This window comes from Drosophila navojoa, chromosome 3 (genome assembly GCF_054131105.1).
Source record: "Drosophila navojoa isolate 15081-1374.11 chromosome 3, UAZ_NAV_1.0, whole genome shotgun sequence".
Taxonomy (NCBI): domain Eukaryota; kingdom Metazoa; phylum Arthropoda; class Insecta; order Diptera; family Drosophilidae; genus Drosophila; species Drosophila navojoa.
This window is the reverse complement of record NC_142891.1, coordinates 14560784-14577034: the sequence shown is the minus strand read 5'-3', so window position 1 is coordinate 14577034 and position 16251 is coordinate 14560784. Positions and strand designations below refer to the sequence as shown.

General features: G+C 37.1%; 1 protein-coding gene across 1 annotated transcript in view; it reads left to right on the top strand.

The window, feature by feature from the left end:
- Positions 1–2978: 2978 nt before the first annotated feature.
- Positions 2979–16251, top strand: part of LOC108658245 (uncharacterized) — a 38134-nt gene continuing 24861 nt past the window's right edge. The window contains exon 1 of the mRNA XM_089257307.1: positions 2979–3333. The gene's annotated coding sequence lies outside the window, so the exon portion shown is untranslated. The remainder of the gene's footprint in view (positions 3334–16251) is intronic.

Below are 16251 nucleotides of genomic sequence, written 5' to 3'. Positions count from 1 at the left end.
TGAGCGAAATCATAAAAAATTGAATTTGAAAAAGCTTTGGCAGAAATATTATCTGACAGGGATTACTTTGAAAGGAACATAGATATTACAATTAATTTTGAATACAGCATTTGTATAATACCATTAAGCGTTATGTGAAAAGTAAAAGTTTCTATGGTTGCTCAATTAAAGCCAACTTATATTGAACGCAGGTCATTACCAAAGTTTGGCAAAAAGAGAAAGGAAACCATTTGTTAGAGCCAGTGATGGTGTGGCTAATATTCGAAGCCCTTCAAACCTTTTCAAGGCTGGCTCAGTTTCGTTTTGACTATTGTCTACATCAGCTCGAATACCGGTAAGCTAGTTGAACATATAATGATCAATCGAATGATGATTGGATCTTTTCTAGATATATGAAAAGCCAGACGCTCACGAGACTTTTATACATTTGTATACCACTTATTTGTCATAGAAATATTTTAAGCTCTTTGAATTAATTTGTATCCCTTTTTAAATTAAACCCTAGCATTAGATTCCATAATTAAAAATAAATAAATAATAAACTAAATTTTTATTTGCATTCTAATAACGAAAAAATATTATTCAAATTCATTTTTATTGGTTTCGATAGAGAAACAAAATTTCAATTAAATTAAACCTTTATTTATGCTCTTTCGGCCCACACAAATTATTGATTAAAATACTTTTCTTGTTTGTTTTTTAATATAAAAGCATTTGCCATGACTACATAAGACCTGGCTACAAATACTTTTAAGTAAATCATCAGAAAATGCGTTGGCTAGTTTGGGGATTTGGGGAGGAGCTTCAGGACTTTAGTGGGATTACGTTTTACTGCCTATTTGTTTGCCTATTTCTTGAAAGTTTTCTTTTTCCACGATGCTCTTTGCTATTTGCTAATATCTGCAGCGTTTTCGTCGAGTCATCAAAACCTATGCAAAATAGCAAATCATGTTTGGCTACCCAAGGCCTTGGGTGTTTGTAGTTTCTTTTTATATTTTGGGTTACTTTGGAGCGTGTACAACAGCAACATCAAGAGCAACAACAACAACAACGACGAGAGTGTGGGGGGAATTTAAGTGTCTCGATTTCATTGCTCAATTGTGAAAGCAATTACATTACTCGTACCGTTGGGCAGCGCAGCATGTATATAAATATACATAGCTGGGGGCTGGTAGATGAAAACAACAACAAGCGATTGTCCCAACGGACTTAACCTTTGGTCTTAGCCGTGGCCAGGTGCAAAATATTTTGTGGCTCTCGGCTCCGGCGGCTATTGACCAGCAAAGCGCTTCATTAGGCGGCCACATGGCCCATGAAAGCGAAAGGACTTAACTAAATCCAACCCAAAATATATAAAGGCATCTGCAAGCGGGAGGAAGGATTGAGCAGGCAGCAGCGATTGTGCCGTGTGGGGGTCGTGTCCCAGCGGCCGTTGACATACCAATCAACAGTTGGCGCCCAGTCAGCTGCGCGCCGAGCGTAGGCCGCAAAGGTTGTCCATTGGGAGCATCGTGCTTTGAGCCAACGAGAACTAATAATGCTTGAAATTTCAATTACAAGTCAAAAATCATAAGCCAACTCACAGTGACTGAGTCTGCGTCTATGCGGGTGTGTGTATGTGTGAGTGAGTGTGTGTGTGTGTGTATGCATCTATTAATGTTTCTACGAGTACTTCACACTGGTTCGCCAATCTTCCAGCGTCATAAACATCCAAGTTGTTGTTGTCGTTGTTGTTGCTATGCTATGCGCTCTCTTTGCTTGCTGGAATGTTGTGGGAGCAGGTAAAGCAAAAAGAAAAGAAATCAACTAATTGAAGAACGTCGACTCTCGCATACGCTTACTTAAAATATGTTGTGGGAGAAGAACTAAGCGATAAATATTTTATGGATTTGTAGATGGTATATAATTAATATTATTATTAATATTTAAAATATTATGTAATAATTTTTATTCTATAGTAGGCTTACTATAAAAATTCTAAGATGTCCTTAAATATAATTAATTTCGTTTGTATTATTTAATTCAATTTATTATTATACACTTTTCTCTTAAAATATTTCCATTATGTTCATTAAATTTTTAACTATATTAATATAATTAAATCATACAATTAATAAAAAGAAATGCGCACAATTTATAGTTAATTTTGTCAATATTTTAAACGTCTATTGTGTTGAGTTTTCTATAATCCTTAAATATTTTAATATTAATTTATGATTTATAATTACTTATAATTTTATATTATAATTTAATTTATATATTTATTTTTATATTATTATTTATATTTATAATTTATATATTATTTTTTATTTTTATATTAATTTTTAATTTTATATTAATTTATATTCATCTCTCATCTATAATTTCTGTTAATAATTTCAGCTGCCACACAATTACTACATCTCCTGCAATACTCTATCCTAGTGCATGAAAACAAGCTAAAGACTTGCCGACATTACGTGAGAGTTGAAAGGCATTTACATTAACAGTTTTCCAGTTTTTCCGTTTTCAGTTATTTTTTGGTCTATGCGCGGTGAGAGTTGCCTGGAAAAAGCTCTCGCACTCTCTACGCGTCACTATGGCATTTGTCAATGAAGCTCTCCCATGCATTCGCTGGCGCTCTCTCGCTTGCTGTCTCTCTCTCTCTCTCCCTCTCGTTGGCTCTTGCACTCTGTCTGCCGCTCAGCCGAAAATACATTTCTCTGACGCTGCGCTGGCTATTTGGCTATTTTGCATGAACGACGCGACGACTGCCCACCTCCCTGCACCTAGCCCAGGCAAGCCCAGCGCAGTCGGCAGCCAGGCAGCGGAGGCGCTCGTGCACTGTCTTCGGTTGCCATAGATCCCGTTGTGTTTGTTCGGTTTATCTGCCGGCCTGCCGGTCCCGGCTCGGCTCAGCAGCAGCGACGCTGACAGCGACAGCGCCAGCAGCAGCAGCAGCAGCAGCAGAAGCAGCGGCTGCTGGAGTTCACATTCAGAAACGCTTTCAGTGTAATTTCGGCTGTGCGGCGTGTTAGTCTCCACGTCGCTCTGGGGACTCGGGACAACAAATTGCCATCTTCGCGTGTGAGAGTGTGCGTGCGTGCGTGTGTGTGTGTGCCGCGTGGTGTCGTATCTTTTTGCGCTACGTCGTGCTCCAGCTGTCAGCGGTGTCGTCGTCTTCAGTCCGCCGCTGCGTCGCCGCCGCCGTCGCTGTCGCCGTCGTCTGTTGCTCTTCGCGGTCGCATCTACAAGTTTTCCTTTGCTTTTTTCGGGATTTTTTGTTGTTTTCTTTTTCAATTTTTTTTGCTTGATATTTGCTGCGTCGCGTTGCGTTTTCCACAATTGCTTGAGGTTGGTTGCCATTTGAATATTAAAGCCAAGTGCGAGGACGACAGTTTATGAGTAGATGTGTGTGTTTGTGGCCCACTCCCTGAATGCCCTACGCAGCAAGTGCCCGCCCCGACAGTCAACGCGAATTGAACGCCCCCTCTGGGTTTTCACGAGTTTTTCCCCCCTGCAGTTACACTTGTGGCCATCGCCTGGGTAGCACCAGGTCTCTCAATCTCCGTCTCTGTCTCTGCCTCCGTCCACGTCTCCGTCTCCATCTCAGCCAGAGGCAGAGTCGGAGTCAGCGCCTGAGTCTCAGGTCTGAGCGTTTGCTTGACTGGCTCTGCCATTGCGATTAAGACCAGTCATAGTTGCTGTCCGCAGTTGTTGCCTGGTTACGTTTACAACTGCCACACTGACTGTGGCATGCATTAAACATAAGCGCCACAGCAGGACTAGGGTGGTGGCGGTGGTGGGGCGGGGGCCAGAGAAGGGGCGCGCTTTGGTGGGGTTGTCAAGTCTCAACTAGATTAAGTGTGCGTCGAAGCTTTTATTTCACTGTGTTATTTTTTTTCGCCGTTGCGGTTGCCGTTGTTGTTGTTGTTGTTGTTGCTTTAGTTTGGACTCTTTATTATTAGCACATTTTTGCGCCTCTGGAAGTCCAGTCATAAATTAATAACATTTCATGACAAATATTGCGGCTGGCAGCATGTGGCATGTAGCATATAGCATGCGGCATGCGGCATGTGGCATGTGGCATGTGGCTGGCAGCAGTTGCAGCTGCAACAGTAATTGCAACTATCAAAGTAATAAAATAAAATTAATAAATAAACAAATTACAATTATCGGAAATGTTTACATTGCGCGTCGTCGCATTGAGAGCTTATCACATCGCAATAAACTTTATATCAAATATGCTGCGAATAGTTGCAGCTTTTATAATTTTCTGCTTTTATTTCAATTTTTGAGCAGCAATAATTTTGCATTTCTGTTCAAATTTATTTGCAGTTGTTTCGAGGCATTAATTTTTATTATTTTTAAAGCAATTTCACATCAATTGATTTTCTTTTCATTTGAGGTATTTAGTTTAAAATTCAAAAAATATTTTTAAAATTTCTATACAGAATTGTGAATTTCGATTCAAATAAGCGACATGGGAAATAATTTAAAATTCGTCATCAATAAATTATGCATAATTCAAATGACTTTAGGAATTAAATTGTTAATTAGCTTTGCTGCGGTCAAAATGCGGTTAGACATTAATTTCGAAACAAATATTTGTGTTTCATATCGGCTAATATTTATTTATATTTATTTATTTTTTTTAATTTTTAATGAGTTCACATGAATTATAAATACATATTCATAGCCTATTAAAAATAGTGATGCGACTGTCGGATGAAAGTTACAAACTTCATATTTGGAAGAAAAACCAAAATGAATATGAATAGTAACGTATATATACTTATTTTAGGTATTGAGATTATTTTAGTTACACTACTATCGTTCTAGCCGCATTTGCTGCATATAAATAATTTAAATATATATTTTTTAGTATTCGGAAATCTGAAAGTTGTTGATTCAGTGCTAAATATACATATATAAGAATTGTAAATTTATATTTAATTTATTTCAAACATAAAGTCTGCACAGACTCTGTAAATACTTTTTTCTTGCACGGTGCGATGTCTTATGCACCGTAAGCCAGGTCCTCATTTTAACTGGTATCTCGGATTGCCTCTGCTCCTTACCGAGTAAAGAAACCTTACTCTTTCACTCCTGTGCAGCGGCGCAGCGTCATCTTTAATCCTCAAGATGAAACCCTTCTGTGTGCCTCAGTCTCTTCACTTCACAGCAGGAATATTTGTCTTTGCATATAATTAGTGTTATACATATATACTATATATAGTGTATACTTTGACATCTCGGACGGCTTCTGTGTGCTCAGTGTACCTTTCGTAATAAAAGAAGTGCTCGGGAACGTCCAATGGACTTTAAGGGTCTTATGTTAAATTAAATTAAATTTTTTAAAATGAAAAATTAGAAAAAAATAAAAAAAATTATATTAATACATTTTATTTCTATTTGCTTGTTATTTCGATAAAAAAAAAATGATAACGAAAACTCTTAATAAATTAAATAAACATAATAAATTTACTGAATCATTAAATAATACATATATAAAATGTTCAACATTAAAATGTTCAACATTTCACACAAATAGTTCCCCTGATCAAACAGTATTCATTCCAAAACCTATTTGCTACAACTCATCTTTAATCTAGTAATCTAAATTCTATTGTATTCCTTCAAACGTAGAATTCCCAGGCTATCTGGAATATACATCTCCAGTGCGTATACGTAATGTAAACGCGTGATGATTTGGCAATCTAATCGTCTGTCACTTCGTCTGCCAAATTGCAGGAATTCCGCCGCATCTTGCGTAGTCTGAAATGTTTTAATTATCTAGTCGCACTTAATGTTGCCTTTTATTGCAGTCAGACGTAATTGAGTTGGCTTTCCGCTCAACTAACGACGCCAGAGATGAGCAGAATTAATGAGATTGTTTCGGGATTGTTTATATAACTGAATTCAGTTATTATGGGCATATATAGTAGCTGGCGCCTCACTTGCTGCTGCCAAAAGAACTGCGATTGACACGCAGCTATTTTTAATTTCCACATTCCCTTGGAGCAAATGTATTTAGCATAAAGTCCGACAGCTGCCATCCTCAAGAACCTAACAAGACAGATAGTATGCCCTGCAGTGAAGCCGTCGAGGTGCGAGACGTGAAACGGCAATCCAAAGCGGACTTCCGCACTATTTTCGCTCTTATTTCAAGTGGAAGCTGTTGGCAATCTTTTCGCGGAGAATATGGCGCCAACGGCCAAATGGCGCAGATGCTGAAGTTGCAGTTGCAGCTCCTTGACTTCTGTTGGCAGCAATTCGCGTTAAAAAAATTGAAGACAGAAAGCGCTGCACTTTCAACTCAGGCAGTCCGTCTTAATTTATCAGCGTAACCTACATAAGGTGAAGTGAAGTGGGTCTCTCAAATCACGCTAATAGAGTTGACGTTTCAAGAAATTCGATTTGAAGATCTGTATAGAAAGGGCTGCTCTTTCACCTCACCTCTTGGCCTTGTGCCATTTTGGCTCGTCTAGCCCAAGATGGGGTGATTAGAGTGAGAACTGAGAATGCTTAGAGCTTTCCCACAATAACCAATTAATTAATGAGTGATTAAATTCATCAATCAAATCATATATCAATACAATCCTACGAATTCCTAACCTTGGGTATATAAATACTATATATGTATTGTATATTTATTTCTTGTTGTGCCTGATATTGGCTTTGTGAGATCAATATTTAAACGTGAATATATACATATATCGATATTATAATAGTTATATATATATTGTTATATATTTCATCAACAAGCATTTATCAACTAAAGAAAGACACAACACGATTTAAAATATTTACAAAAATTCCAATTTAATATCAACTAAGCTTATTGCATACACTCACATTTAAAATATTGAGTAAGTTTTGTCACTTAAATATAAATTAATGTTTCACTCAGTTAAGCATGCATAACATCATTATGGCCGTGAGGTTGGCCATGATTTAACCACACTCTGTAACATAATAAATTGGCAAAGCCGCAAATCTAAATCTAATTTAGACAGTTGCCTGGAATCAATGTTTGTTTACCTTTAATTTAAATGTGATTAAAGTTTTGCTAACTCAGTGGAATCCTTTTCATTTGTGCCACTCAATTAATCTGCGGGCTGTGGGGCAAGTGGTAAAGGCAACTGCTGCAAAGTTGCAAAGGCAACAGAGAACATCGCAAACCTCCAGAGCTCTCAGATCTCAGTCAACAGTTGAAAAAGGGAGATAGCGAGAGAGAGAAAGAAAGCTGAAATAGAGTTAGAGCGGCGAGCGCTGGACGCGTCATTCAACGATTAATGACAGATTGCTCGTAAGCTCTTATTGCCAATCGCACATCTAACGGCTGCTGCAGCAATCCGAAAGATACGATTGTATCTGTGTCCTTAACTACAATTGCAACTGGCGAGCTGAGCTGCACACCAACTGCTGAATGCAATTCAATGCGCTCTGTTGAGCTGTGTAATTTTTATAACCTTTGTGCGTTTTTTATGCTCGACTGTTGTATTTTTTACAGCACGAGTCGCAATTGAAACGTAAGCAAAAAGAAAAACATATACATACATATGTATATATAGGGCACGATGCCAATGGAATGAAATGAATATTATATATAACAGATCAGATCAGTTGAGATAAGCGTCTATAAACTGCTTTGGGAATATTAAAAGAAAGATAAAAGTTTTTGACACGAGAGAGATATTGAAGGCTGGAAATAGTATTTAATTAAATATTTTCTTTTTGTCAGTATATTAATAGGTTTAAGAAAGTTTATGTTTTACATTTATTTAAATTTAAATTCTGTATTTTTTTTTATAGTAGGTAAACTTTAAATATGTATGCTTAAATTGGAGAAAAGTCGATTTAAAAACATATTTATTTTATGTTAATTCAGATATAGCCTGGGGCATTTCTATTTGTATAAGCGAACACCAAAACATTATGGCTTGGGTTCCAGCTTACCAAGAGTCCAGCTCTATTGGTAAGGTGGAACCCATTTTAGAATTTGATAGCCTTCCAGTCATTTGATGACTCATAGTCAACCAACAAATGGCCTCGACCCTGTTAAACTAACAGAATGTAACTCTCCAAACGTATTCATCAATATGGCAAATATTTACCGTATTCATCCTTAAGTACCTGGTATCTATTAGTCGAGCATAAATGGCCCAAGTCCTTTTGAATAAATATTTTTATTTAATGCAGTTGCAATTGGCATTGGCAATTGCACTCGGTTATTGATGGCCTTTATGTTTGAGTGTGTGCAAGCTGTCAGCTCTCATCGCATTGCCGCACTTCGTTTACGAAATTTACATTTATGTCGAGCCACTTAGCAAATTAAAAATATTCATTCACTCACTTTTGATTAACGTTTTGTTTGTTGATTTCTTTTTCCCACTCAGTTTATATATCTATTTTTTTTTTTGTGCGTTTATCTTCGGCTGAGGATGGGCGCTTTTCAAGAGAGGTGCGACATTTGCATAGCTCAGCTTGATTTTGATTTTGATTTTGTTTTTCGGATTTTGTTTGAATTCGTCGCTCGCTGTTGACACTCGACAGCTGTGCAAACAATCCGTGAACTGAAAGAGAATTTGAGAATTTGTCAAAAATCAATCGAGGCTTCAAGTGCCACCGAATCACTCACCTGTGTGTGTGTTCGCCAGCTTGTTTGTCTCCCAGCACACACCCACACACACACACACACACACTTTTCATCTGTCATATTGCAATTTGTTTTTCCATTTGCCCTGCAGAAACTCATACTTTTTACGCTCGGACCAACTCTCAGGGCGCTAAGCCATCTGTTTACACAACAAAATACAATATTCCATATTTTAAGTATTCCCATACAGCAGATGGAGCTACATTTGTATCCTATTTGCTTTTTAAGTGTATTCAATAAAGAAAGTTTGGATATGGATCTGACGATTCGCCATAAATCAAATTGGAAACTGATTGTTGATTATTTACGTTTTCAGTAGCCAAAAAAAAAAAAAAACAAATGAAATGGAGAATAGAATAGAGTATTCGTATGGAAAATAAAACCCTCTGAATACCTTATAACTAGTTGAAAGTTTTTGAAATTTGAAATAAATTTATAAAAAAAAAAAACAAAAATAGATTAAATATAAATTAACTTGTCATATAAAACTTCAAATGAATTTGTATCACAATTATCTATAAAGAGTTATCTTTAGAGAGTATATCAAAGTCTTTATATTTTCTTCGTTTTGTTCAAAACCTAGCCAATTTCGTTTCTAGGGTGAAAGCAAGGGAAGGAGAGCAAGGAAATATATCGAAAAAATTGAATGCTTGCGAGGGATATCATATTCAAGTATCTGAAATGAAAATAGGTATTTTGTTTTGCTAGAAATGGTAAATACACATTGGGTACGGGCCCAGCTCGTTGTCAACAAGTTGTGGACTTTAATTTAAGGGAGCTTAACCTAGGGCTGAGGTGAACCCTTTCGTCTACTTTGGTGAAATTCCTCTTCCTATGCGTATTCGTGTTTCAAATGCACGAACAGTGGAAATTATTGATTGAAATTCGATTGTATGGAATGGAAATGCGAATCATATAAATGTAAATGAGTACAAATTGGTTTAGACTCAGCTGGTCGAGCTGTCAAAGAATCGAGTCGCTGCTCCACTCGACTGCACTTTGCGGTCAGAACCTATTAATTTTTAATCAAAGTTGATTGCGCACTTTATGCCTCGAACCTTTTACGCACAATATTTTTTTTTCTACTCCGTGGAAGCGGCTGGGGGAAAATTAACTGTGAACCATTTTCCCGCAATTTTAATACCATTACCAAGTACATTGAAATGGCTGCCGAAGCAGGAGAAAGAAGGAGCAAAAGAAAATCAAGCAGGTGTATTTCCACAAACATGACATTCACATGTGTGCACAAAGTTCCTCAATTCGAAATGAATTTTCTTTTCAATTATGGTGGAGTGAGCTGAGCGCATGCAAAATCTGAAATATTCGTGTGCGTTTGTTTATGAAAGCAACATTTTTTTCATACTCAATTTCTTGTCTCTCAAAAGTAAAGCTGTCAGAGCAGAGGTTAAAAAGGTTTGTGTATAAAAAATTGAAGAGAAGGCAGAGGTATATCTATATATCAAAGGATTATACAGGTGAGCAGGTGCAGCTTGACTTTTCGAACTAGTCTTTAAGAGTCGTCAATGGATTAACTTTGACATTCTGAAATATTTATATGAAATCACAACTTTGAATTTCATCCCTTGCGACACTTATTAAAAACTTTTCTGCTAACTTTCGCTTTGCTCGACTGTCGATGGATAGAAATGGTTGTATAAATATATATACATACCAAATAAATACATGTACTTCTTAATAGAGAAATCTCTCTTGAATTCCTTATCATTATTTTATGTAATCTGTGCGTAAAATTGGCCAAATAATTTCCAGGCGAGTGAAACGCTTGTGGTTAGCCGCTGCTCATGACAGTTAAAATAAATGCGCCCATTTTGGGTAACTTTTTGGCATTATGATGCTTTGACCAATGTATTGCCTTAATTGGCTTTATTACATTTTCGTAACAATAACTCATTCATTTATAGCTCAAGCTTGGCCGCCTTGGGCTGCTATCTAAATTGTTCTCAATTGCATTTGTACTTTATCTCTCGCACAGCTGCTGTAATCCCAACAAAGTTTGACAGTCAACTTTAAGTATGTGTATCAGTGTGTGTGTGTGCTTGTGTATTCTTATGGCATCCATAGCCAGAGTAAAGCTTCAAAGACCCACATCTTATCTTAAGCACTGCCCGAATGCATTGACAGCCACTTGCTGCTGAACTGGCTCGGCTCAGCATCGACTCTGAGCTCTCCAGCCTCGAAACTCCAGCTAGCTGGAGTTTGCCTTCAAGTTCGACTGTGTCACTGTATTGAGCCACTAGCACAGCAACAGGAAACGTTTTTGTGCGTTTTGTGCAGTTTATAGCCAGAGATCCTTTATGATTTAGTGCGTTTCATTGTGCCTGTCACACAGACTCCTACACAGCCCCCACTGCCAGCGCTCCCCCACTCACTCCCTTCTCTCTGTGGCTCTCTCCTCTCTTTCAACTGTCAAGCGATTAAACTTTGAGCAGCTTATGCATCTCCCAAGTATATACATACATACATACTTACACACGATATCTGTATGTGAAGATGTGTCTATCTGTTTGGGTATCTGTTATCTAGTTAATGTGCAGCACTCAGCAGTCTAGTCCGGCTCGTTACATCGCTCATACGCCCCTTGAAACTTTTCCATTAGTGTCGAAAATTGGTTTTTGGCTTGGCCCGAAATTAAATTTCTTATTTTCTAATGCACTTCATTTGCTTTACAGCTGCTGTGCCTCCCACCTGTCGCCCCCTCTGTGTTCTTAAATGTTTCGCAATTATTCTTGCTTACTTTTTAATCATGCCCGCTTTGAACGCTTCCATCTTGTTTACGCATTTTGTTTATTGTATTCATTGCCCTCCGGAGCTTTTACCTGTTTTTATTTTCTCTTACTCAGTCTTGTATTTTTTTTGTGGGTGTATTATACATGTATGTGTGTGTGAGCGTGTCTCTTGCTGTTCTTCTCGAGGGGTAACAAAGCGTGTCGCTATATGCAAACGATGTACTGAACGACAGCACTAAACAAAGAATCCTTTTTTTTTCACAGACTCGCAATTTGTTTATATTTGCATGCCGTGCATTTAAGAGCGAATTAAATATATAAAGCACGACGTAAATAGCTAAGGGCTAAAAAGGTTTTTTAAAGCCGTGAATTTAAAACAAAAATGCTTGGACTTGGAAAGTTAAACTTATGTAATTCCTTAAAAATTGCTGCATAGCTGGATTCCATTTTAGGGATTCTATTTCTATTGGATTATATTTGTATTTGTTCACTTTATCCACACTGTATTTGGTTTATGCATAAAAAATTGAAACTCACTTTTCTGGTTACAGGCAAAACTTTTCGCCCGCATAGCAAATTTATTTACAACAATATATATATACACATATATAAATATATTTTTGGCTCATATCAACTTTGGTAATTGAATTGAAAACACATTGTATAAATATTTATAGCATATTTGGCCAGTGGGTAAAGTATTTCCAATTTATATTTCATATATAAAAAAAAAAAAATTGTATATGAATGACTAAGGTGCACATGTGCATTTTTATTGTCAAGGAATTATCTGAAGGTATATCCTTTCAGCTATTTTTTTAACTGAATGAAATACTTAAGAGAATTATTATTTCAATACATTATTACATACAAACTATTTTAATTGAACTATTAACAGCTTCGCTGTAAGATAGGCAAATGAATAAAATTTATAAAAATTATTTTATAAAAATTGCATACTTGAAACTTACTTATTTTTGCATTTTTTAAATTTTTGTCTTGTATATTTGTGCAGCTTAAACAGAGCTATCCTGTCAAAGCTCTTTTTAAATTTTTAACAAGTTTGAACTCTCTAGTCTGAGCTAGTTGATGTTTTGAACTCTGCATAGAGCTGCTATTCCAAGCGTTCCACGCTTCTCTTCTGCACACATAACAAATAATACACTCACACACATGCACACTCACACATAAGCACACGCTGCGCCTGGACTGCTTAGGTTTTGCTTGAGCTTTATTATGAGAAATTGTTCAATGGCTTTTGTTCTAGTTGGACTTTCTTCATATTAGATTTGTTGCTCTTCTATTTTAGTTTCCTTAGACTCTCGTTGAAAATTATTGGTATTTTTAGTATTTACGATTAGTTTCTTTGTGGCTGGAAATACGTGTTTAGTCTCAGTATATTATATACTTAAAGGAACTTCTACTTTAAATGGAAATGGCTTTTATATTTTCTTTCTTCTGTAAATAAAGCTGAATTTTGCTTGACCTCTCTGAGCGAGAGCTCATATTATTTAAGACATTAGATGTGGCTAAGCCCTAGCGAGAGTGCCCTATATCTTTCTAAATGCATTTAATGCCCCACATACAGTTTTTAGCTCTATGTTAAGCGCTCTATAAGAGAATTCCTAACTCCTTCCAAGCATAACAAAGACTTTCTACCTTTTACAATATCAATGTAGCAGCCTAAGCACACACTTGCTATTCGCTTACCTATCATATACATAATAGTGCTTACCTTCTGCTCCAGCTCTAGCCCTTGGCAGGCTAATGGAGAAAACTAATGTTTTCGCCCAGTTCGGCCCTTATGAAGATAAACAGCGTGCGTAGTGCTACTTGGAGCAGGCCATTTGAGCTGTAAATGAATTTGTTTCTAATTAGATGCGTGGCCAGACATTTGCGACCTTAACGACCTGAAACTCTCAGACACACTCAGGCGGTCGGAATCTGTGCAAATAACAATAGTTCTTGCTGCTGTCGTGGCAGCGGCCTCCTGCACTGGGGCCTTCAGTTTTACTTCACGTTACTTGCCCGATATTGAGGGGATATTGTGTGGGTCTTTTGTGTCGGGGCCATTCGCTTAATTTATTATTCAATTAAAGCAGCAAAAATAAACTTTAATCGCACCACAGACATCAGCAACAGCAGCAGCAGCAGCAACAGCAGCAGCAGCAGCAGCAACAAAAAGTCTTCAAGCACACGCACACACACACACACACACACACGCACATTAACACACGCCCATTTAGCATGTGTGCCAAAATGACAGAAAAAAAAAAGTAATGAAAGAAATATTTTTTATAAATATGGAAAATCGTGTGCCAAGAATTATTGTTGTTGTTGTTCGCTCTGCTTTGTAATCGATTAAAAGTGCATGTCAAACTGTGCGTGCGGCCGCGTTTTTTTTAATGGGCTGCTAAAATATAAACTGAAAATAAAATAACAGCGAAACGAAACAAAACAAAAAGTCAGGCGCATTAACAAGAAAATGTGCGCCTAAAAAAAGGCATCAACAGCAACAGCAACAGCAACAACAACAACAGCAGCAGCAGAGCAGCAGCAGCAGCAACAAATTCATGGAAAAAGTTGAGCGCGAAAGACGAGAAAATATGACAAAATTTACGAGCGCTGCTCAGTCATATTTGTAGGTTCACACACACACACACACTCACAGACACTCACACACACACTCACATATACATACGTCGAGTGAAAGGCAAATGAAACACCCTGTGGTGGCGCTTGGTCTTGTTTTTAGTGCTTTGGCACGTAATGGGGTCGACATACACACACACACACAGAGTCACACATCCAGCACACACATACACACAGTGAGGCCACTCAGTCAGCAGCTGCCTTTTGTAAATGTTGCTTCAGCTTTTGGTTCGGTTTGCCTTTGGTTTGCTTTCTTTTGGCATCATCAGCAGCAGCTCGAAGCCAAAGGAAGTTGCGAATCTTTGAGTTGGGAGTCTGTCGCCAGTGGCTCGACGCTTGCCACTTGCCACTTTCCACTTGCCACTTGCTGATGAGATGCGCTCACTAGCTCTCGCAGCTAATGCGACTCCTATTAGAGATGTGCTCGAACGCCCAGCTCAGCTGGCAGCGTAATTAATCTATTTCATATTTCTGTTTCATTTTACATGGCCAAAGCTTGAAGTGCACTGTGGCTTTGTTTCCGGCCAGGACGAATTTAACCAACACTCATTCGTCTCTCGCGCCTGTTCGTAATTTTTTGCTTTGTGTAATCAGAAATGTTTTCAAAAACATTTTCCCGAGCTCAGGCTGATGCAATGGCCTTTAGCTATTTACTTAAGCAAAAAGAATTTCACGAAACTTTAATAATTGATTGCCGCCACATTTTGTGGCGCTTGTCAGCAGCAGATTTCGCCCTGAGAGCAGCCGAAATTAGCAATTATATCTTCTGGAATTATTTTAATTAAAACCGGGAAACAGAAAAAAATGGAATTACCTTAAACGGTTAAACAATTCAACTTATGTTTAATAATTCAGTAAATGAGCAATGCTAGAAATGTAGATGGACCTCTATGTAAATTAGAATGACCAAACTAAAACAAACATACTAATAGCTTATATTGTATGTAAATATTTAATACATTTTTAATGCGTCTCATAAATATTTTCTATTATTTTTTTATTCATAATAAATTGACCAAACAACACACAAAATCATTGATGCAATTAACACCAAATAAACTAAGTGTTGAATGAAAAAATAAAACATTATTAAATGGCATAATATAGATTTATTAAAAAATTAAAACAAAAAATTTTTTTTTTTATTAATTATTTGAGTAAAATGTATACAAATAAAATATATACATATAAAGTATAATATAAATGAATATTTTAACTAACTTACAAAATTATTATTCATGATAAATAAATTTATATGTACGTATTATTTAAATATTTTATATTTTAATTTAAAAAAAAAAAGTTTTTGTTTTGATTTTTCAAGTTAGTTAATTTTACTTTTTTTAATAATTGATTATTTTTTATTTAAAAAAGTACATATAATATACTGGAATGCTATCCTTATCTAATATTTATTTGTGTTGTTATTATTCTTTATTCTAAAATGTATAGTTTATTGTTTATAATTCACTATCATATTAATGTGCATTAAATTTATATTCTAATAACTATTTTTATTTTCGTATTTTATTTTTTTTAATATAATGTATAAGCAATAGTAGTACTCGGTTTCCCAAGTCAAGCGTTTGTTTACAAAAGACATTAGAAGCAGTCACTTCAAGATATCCTTGAAATTTTGATATATCTGCCGTTAAATTCTGTATACTCTCAAGCTTCTTCAATTCGTCAACATATTTCCTGAATGATCAAATATTTGCCCGTGAGAGTCTCCCAGTCGCAGGCATTAGGCTCAGCCAACTCTGCCATCTCTAGCTGTTTGGCTGTGGGCGTGCCTGTGGGTTATTGCAGATTATGTTGTCGCTGATGATGAGGCCGAGTTTCAGCAATTCGGTCCCCGTTTGATGTGATATGGCGAACCGATTAACGGCATTCAAGTGCCCCGTTAGCAGTGCTGAGTCCTCATATCTGTAGTCGGTTCGGTCTCCTTGGCGGATTTGTGCAAAACCACGAAAGCAAATTACGTTGACGATGAGCATCATTTTCCACTTTATTGAATTACCCCCAAAAAGCTAAGTAAAGCCGGGCCAACCAGGCCAAGTCAAGTCAGGACAGGCCATGCCATGCCATGCCATGCCATGAAATGCCAGGCCAGGCCGCAATGTGTGCTGAGGGTTTGGCAGGGCTTGGGGCTTGGGGCTTGGGGACTGCGGGCTTTTGGTCTGTTTGGACGATTTCGTCAGCGCGATAAAC